Source organism: Pteropus medius, unplaced genomic scaffold, assembly GCF_902729225.1.
Source record: "Pteropus medius unplaced genomic scaffold, Ma_sr-lr_union100, whole genome shotgun sequence".
Classification (NCBI taxonomy): Eukaryota; Metazoa; Chordata; class Mammalia; order Chiroptera; family Pteropodidae; genus Pteropus; species Pteropus medius.
Genome location: NW_024349519.1, coordinates 16,913,220 through 16,920,707, shown reverse-complemented (window position 1 = coordinate 16,920,707; position 7,488 = coordinate 16,913,220).

Genomic DNA, 7,488 nt, shown 5'->3' with positions numbered 1-7,488 from the left:
ATCCTCATTTTGTCCATATGTCATTTTCTTGATTACTTTTGGTGGTCTACCTTTAGCTCATTGAACATTGTTTAGACAGTTATTTAAAATTTTTTGTCAGGCAGGTCATAGACCTACAGTATTTCTTTAGAGTCAGTTTCTGGAGTTTTATATTGTCCCATTGATTGAGCCATGTTTCCTTGTGTCTTTGAATGCCTCTTATCTTTTTATTTTGAAAAAATAAGTACCTCTTCTAGTCTTTGCATACTAGCTACCTGCAGAAGACCTTCAACCATCAGCCTGAAGAGAAGTTTCAGGACCCCTTAAACATTTTCTGATCTCTTACTCCCCTTTACATTTACATGTGGAACTGCAGCTCTAATGTGCCTACATGCTAGCCTGTTTTCAGTGGCTTCCAAATCATGCCACCAGTCCAGTCAACACTTGGAGTCTGGAGACACAGAAATTGGTCCCTCAGGGCAGCCTCCAGACAAGCCAAAACATTGGATGCATTGTCCACTCTTTTGTTTCTATCCAGAGGGAGAAACCCCATTATGGTGGACTTCCTTCAAGATGTACTGTACTGTCATTATGCTACACAGGGGAACAGGCATGGAATGACACAAAAATTGCAAAAATTTTCTACCCATTTTCCTGGAATCCCTTCTTGAATTTATATTGGCTTAGATGTTATAGGTTTTCAACTAGTTTCTAGAGTTATCAGAGAAGTATTTTAGTCTGTTATTGTTAACTCAAAGTCTCTATGAAGAAAGGGGGCCCTGGAGATTCCCAATCTGCCATCTTGCTTATGTCATTGTATGGGATTACCTTTTGTAAAGTGAATGACCACCCCAAATTCGTTTGTTTTGTAAATCCCTGTATGTATGTTAATTTTTCTTAAAATAATTGAATACAGTATCATGAGAGTCTAATCGCCTCTTGATCTTTGTCTCTCTGGAGAACCTATGCCTGTATCATTAGTAGTGTTTTAGCATGGTACCTTCCCAGTACATTTATCTGTTCTCTTTACAGGTAACTACAAGTGAACTACAAGTAAACTACAATTGAACTTGCCAGTCAGGATCTTCTATATCAAGCTATACTTTCTACCCATTTAAGAAAATCTCTTTTGCATTAAAGTTCCAGCTACAAAAATATGTTTTTAAATAATTGCTTAAAGGCAAACTTTTTTTATTTAGATTTTATTTTTCAAAGTTTATGAAAGGCAGTCTTTTGTCTTGTACTATTACTTTATAAGTATATATAATAATGTATATATAATAATGGTTTAAGTAACCGATTCCTGCTTAGGTACTTTCCAAACTTATTTGGTGTCTCAGCTACCAGTTGGCAAATCATATGGCATTAAGTGGATTGACCAGACTCTGAAAGAATTTAGGTAGTTCACCAAAGAAGCTATTTTTATAGCATACTGTTTTTATTAGTGCCTTAACATTAATAAACACTGAATGCTGTGAATATAGAACTTGAAATAGGACAATCCTTATTTTTGGTTGAAAATCTGTTATACCAAGAAACTACCACATCCCTTTTGGCCCACCCCAATGTAGTTGGGGGAGGTGCTGTACTTTTTGTCTGGGTAAACCAATTCATTTTACTTTTTGATCATGAGAGGATGGGATTTATACTTATTTTTACTGCCTTGATTATTATTCCAGCCAGAATGTCTTTTTTCCAAGACTAGTAAATTTTGTAAGAGAATGGAGCACTAGAGGATCCTTTTCCTATTTAGATTTGGGTGTTTGCTTGCTTGCTTGCTTGCTTGTTTAGAGTTGTGTCAAGATGTCTCAAGAGTGATTAGGGAGATTAGTCTACAAATATCGGTATAGAGCATTATGGGGTTGCTTCTCATTCTTCATTCTCCTTTTTTTTTTACTTCTGCCCTATAACTGACACCCGCAGAGGCAGCAGGGATGGCCTGGCATCCCTGACAGATTCTGTCTTGCACAGGTTGCAGTCCACCAGCTTAGGTTGCCTTACCTGAACCTACATTGAGTCATCCTGAGATTTTTATTACAGATCCTGTTCTCATCATGGTTTCCAGACAAGCCGTTTTATCTTTGGTCAGCATCCTGGTAAAAATGTTTTTTTTCATGAACCAAGATGGAGGACAAGACTGTATTTGCAGAGACTAGCAGTGAGAAGCTGGCTTCAGACATGGAGTGACTACTTATATTGTATAAATTCAATGGCCTAGGTAAGATGGTGACTTAGTCAATTTGTTTACCCTCCTCCATTTTTCATTTCATCTTATCTTTTCTTTCCCCTCCCCCATTCCCCAGACACAAGGATTTCTTGAGATGGTGAGACCATGATTTTATAGCCTTCCTACTATGCCTTTTAAAGAGGCAAAGCCAGATGCTCTAAAATTGTTCTTATGGTGCTTCCCTTTGAGCTACAAAGCTCCTTTACTGCAGTTTTCTTTCTTTGGCTAGGTGTCTATGAAAAAGATCAACAAATTAACTAATACAGAGAATTGTGTTAATGACTGAGACAGCATAGGGAGTTGTCACTTAAGGGGTATATACAAATTAGAAGTATGTATAAAAGAGGACTGGTTCCTAACCAAAAGCATGCATTGCAAACGCTGCTTGGCTATTAGTGTGTTAAGGAGGAAGATGAAAAAAGAAGGGTGTTCTAGAGTGATAATAGGTTTTGCATTTACATAAAATCAATCCCAACTGGCTTTCTGCCCACCCCAGGAGCTCATGGGGTTGGTAGTAGTTTTACCTCTCACATTGCTTTATACCCACTTAGGATCCATAGAATCACCTGAGTTCCTTTCACTTTGTGGAGGTTGTTAACTCTGTCACCTCTGAATCGCTGAAGTAAAAGAGAATGCAGTAATGTAGGTGACATTGAGCAGGTGTCAACTGTGATTTCAGACTGGTGGTTGGGGCAAGGTGGGGAAGGAAGGGTTAAAATTTCTCAATCTTCCGACTTGTATTTAAAAAAATTGTTAGTGAAGTGAATGCTATGATGCTAGCAGAGTATAGCTGTAATTTGTCTTTCCAGACACGTTCTAGAATAAGATTCCACAGTGTAAGAAGCTTCCCTTGGGCCTAAGATGAAAACAAGGTCATTTTCCCAGGGGAGTAACCCATGGAGCAAGCGTTTAAAATAAACAAACTCCCTGGCTCTGGCTTGAAATGAGCAGTAGTTATCGAGATTTACTGCAACTGACTTTGGACCTCATCCAAACGTTGAATTAATGCAAACTTCTTATTAACTAAAATGGAGTCTCTCTTTTGGCAGCTACAATAGAAAAACTTCTTTTCCCAGATTCTGGAAGACTCGGTTGCCCTCTCACCCCCAATATGGGTCACTAAACATCGTAACAGAAGAAACAAGTACTTTCTGAAAGCATTGTGTAAGTGGTCTGATTTCAATGCTCATAAAACAAAGGAGCACAGTTCATTTATAATATGTAAAATTAGCACAGCCTTTTAAGCAAGTTAAAAGAATAGACAGCAATTTGCAGCCAAAATCGCATCATATGTGATGTGTAATATATGTAATTGTGATAAATGTGATGTGATTTTAATATTTCTTCCTTTTCCCCCAAAACAGCTGTATTATACAGTGGAAAAAGCAGCATACTGAGAACGAGGCATGTTGGCTTGACCCTCTCCTAAACAACTTGACCTTTAGGATGCTCAGCTAATAAAAAGAAGAAACTTGCTTTACGTAGCCTCAGAGTTTCCTTTTGATCTTAACATTCTAAGAATCTATAATTCTGTATTCTTCTCTGGAAGTCAAGAAATAACTCAGGATTTCTAAGGAGTCTCAGCTATCCTATGCTTGCCCTGCTAACAGGCATTTAAATATAAGAATATAAAGAGGAAGATGTGATCCAGGTTCAGATTCCAGAGTCATCAGATAATTAAGGCTTTGGAAGTAGATGAGATTATCTTGCTTTAGGGGAATGGACAGACATGGGATACAGAGGGAATGACTGAGAGTGCAAAGCCTAAATCTCACCAGGACAACGGGCAAAACAACCCACTGTCACTTTTTGAAAAGTGTGAATTGAAATGTCACTGTTTGAAAAATGTGAATTAAAGAGGGAATATGGTGGGAGGGAGATAAAGTATAACCTGTACTTGGATGAGCTACAAGGGTCCTGATCATCGATTAATGGTGTGGGGAAGGCTTTAGAAAATGCTCATCTAAAGCTTTTCTCAGTCTTGCACATGCGAGAGAACGCTTAGAGGCACTTTCTTTTTCCAGAATTGGCAATCGGGGTTTAACTCTGAGGTCAAAGAGAGCTACATAGCTCCATGTCCTATTCAAAGATGGGAACCCCACAGCCTCTTCACCCACCCTATTCCTACTATTTATAAGAGATGACAGAACCTGCTTCCCACCATTAACCATAGCTTCAAACCTTCCTGCACTTCCTGTGCCTCTATGAAAAGACTTTGGGAAGAGGGATAATGATTAAATTCAGGTGTCATCAGCTTTGTGGGGAGTTCGGTGGCCTTTCCTCCCTTTCTCTATGAGACAAGGTTCCAAAACAATCATTCATAAAGTTTAGGGTGCCTGCAAAATATAAGGACTGCCATCTCATTCTCTGGATGGATGTTTACTAAACTGTAAATCTTACAGGTCCTCTCGGTATAGTGTGGGTGGGTGACTTTTTGACAGTTTTACTTGTGTACCCTGGAATTTGCAAGGCTTAAGTGAAAATGAAGTCTAGTGTCTGCTTGTCATTTGGAGAAGTCTGGAGGTACAAGACTTCCTAGAAATAAGTGAGAAGACTGTGGTATAATGTCCCTGAAAAACTGGGGGCAATCCCATACCCCAGACAAATTCACTGTGGCCTTTGCAGGATACAGAAGTGAAGCTCAGTTCTTTCTGAGGCTCCAAGTGAAGGAGCAAGGGTAAAGGGTGGGGCAGGGAAAAGGGGGTGATCTAAGCTTACCTGAAGGAAACTATGGCAGTTTGGCTTTAAGATGGCCCTCAATGATTTCAGCTTTCTAGTATTCGCACCCTGTGACCCTCTTCTAACCAATAAAATATAGCAAAGATGGTGCAATGTCACTTTCAGAATTTTGTCACTAAGATTGTAATGTACATGTTCCTAGCTGACTCTCTCCATTGCCCTCTTAGCTTGCATTCCCTGATGAAGCACGCAAGCCAAGTTAGGAGTCCCATGTGACAGAAACTGAGGGTGGCCACGGGTCAACAATCAGCTGGAACTGAGACCCTCAGTCTGATATGTCACAAGGATCTGAATCCTGCCCACAACACATGCGCTCAGAAGCAAATCCTTTCTCAGCCAACTGTTCAGATGAAACTCCTTTGAGCCTTATGAGAGACCTTGAAGCAGAGGACCTAGCTAAGCCATGCCTGGATTTCTGAACCTTAGAGACTGTGTTAACAAATGTATATTTTATGACATTAACTTTCTGGTAATTTGTTACACAGCAATAGATAACTAATAAAGAGACAGAGAAGGTATGGCTACTGGAAAAGGATGAATAGAGAGTGGGAAACCCTTCGCTATGGGGGTTGGTCCGTAATGTAATGGTCAAGGGCTAAAATCACCCCAAGAAAAATACACACACATCATGTTTGTGGAGACCATGACATTAGGAGAGGCTGCTAGCAACACAGAGAAACGTACTGGTCATCAATTACATGAGATATTTTCTACAATCTGTCTCATTCCCTCTTGTCTTCCCAATACCAATAATGTCAAAAAGGAAGAGCAAAGAGATGTCCTAACAACAGACCACTTCTCCAAAATGGGGCTGGGGGAGGTGGATAAAAAGAGCACTCATTCATTTCAAATCTCCTGGACATAAGGCTTTCCAGTGATAGGAGAGTAGAAGTTTTTCATCTGATATGTGATTGGGATTTTTAAGTAGACAGAGTTTTCAAATTTGCCTGAGATCCATCAAGAGATTTTCTACCCAACCAGAGAGCGATATTTGATATAGTACATATAAGACAGGGCTTGGAGAAAAATTAATGTTTCATGTATAAACTGCCACCAAGTTTAGACTCTTTGTTATATGGGTAACACATGACTACAGCCAAGGAGTGTGAGACTCTGGAAACTGAAAGATGCCTTGGAAAAGAGAATTTAGGCTCTGAACTATGAGAAAATACTTCAACACCTGAGAGGCACCAAGAACTGTCTTTGTCACTAATATTCAACCAATTGATTTAAGATGGAAATTCCCGAATGTTTGATAGCAGTTTGCCAATACCTGTACGTAACCTGCCTAGAACAGATCTTGAGTCATCTATACCTGAGTCAAACCAGGATTTTGAATCATCTTAAAATAAGATTTGAAAATCATCATAATAACTCAAAGAAATTTATTTTCCTAACTTTCTCTGTCACTTTAATACTATTAATCACTCCTATTCTCTGGGGGAGTTTTTCTATTTAAGAGCTTCTGTGATACATTCCCCAAGTTTTTCTCTTGCCTCTCATATTTCTCTAGCTTCTTTAAAGACATTCCCTCTTTTATGTCTCTCTAAAGTTTAGCAAATTTTCTTCCTACGTCTGCTTATCATTCTTTTCTCTCCCCTGGCAGGACTACTCATTTCTGTGGCCTCAGCTGAGTTGTCTCTGCAGATGCTAAACACACACACACACACACACACACACACACACGCTCATCATCCTGACTTTTTTGAATGATGAAAAAAACCAACATAAATCGTCATCTTTTTTGATCCTTGTCATCCTTGCCTTCTCTTCAATAGACTTCCTCTCCCACAACGTCCTGTGCATCTGTCTCTTTACACTCTTCTTACTCTAATCCCAGTCCAAGTCCTGCTGTTTAGGCTACTACAGGTAACTCCACTCTGATCTTCATGCTTTTCTCTGAACCATCCAATATATTGTTAATGAAATAGTTTTCATAAAGTGAAACCACGATCATGTTCTTGGCTTAAAAAGCTCTAAGACTTTCTTTTTCCTTCTAAATTAAATTAATACTCCCCATCTTAACACTCAAAGCTCTCTATAAAATGACCTTAATCTACTTTCTAAATTTATCTCATTCCTTCTCATTTATTTCTTCCATAAGACCTCGTCTTCTCTTTCCTTGCTGTTATCTAGCAAACTCCTTTCTTTTCTACTTTGCTCACAGCGACCAGAATAAGCTTTTAAAAAATGCATATAAATTAATGGTGACAACCCCCGAGTAAGCCCTTTAAATGTCTCCCTTGAGTCTAGAGTAAAAGTGGAGGTTTTTGTGCTGTGATCTTCAAATGCTCTTTCCCTTAGGCACATGGACGTTGTCCTGTTCCTTCTCAAGTCCTGTCTCAGGCTTTTGCACTCCTCATTATTTTTCCTCTGACAACATCTTATCCTGCAGGCCTCAACTGAAATTACATTTTTTCAGAGAGCCTTTCCTACATCATCCCGCCTAAAGGATTGCCCATGCCCCATCCAATCAATCACATCAGTCTGTTTATTTCTTTCATCACTTTATACCTTTACCTGAAATTATCCAGTGGTTTAAA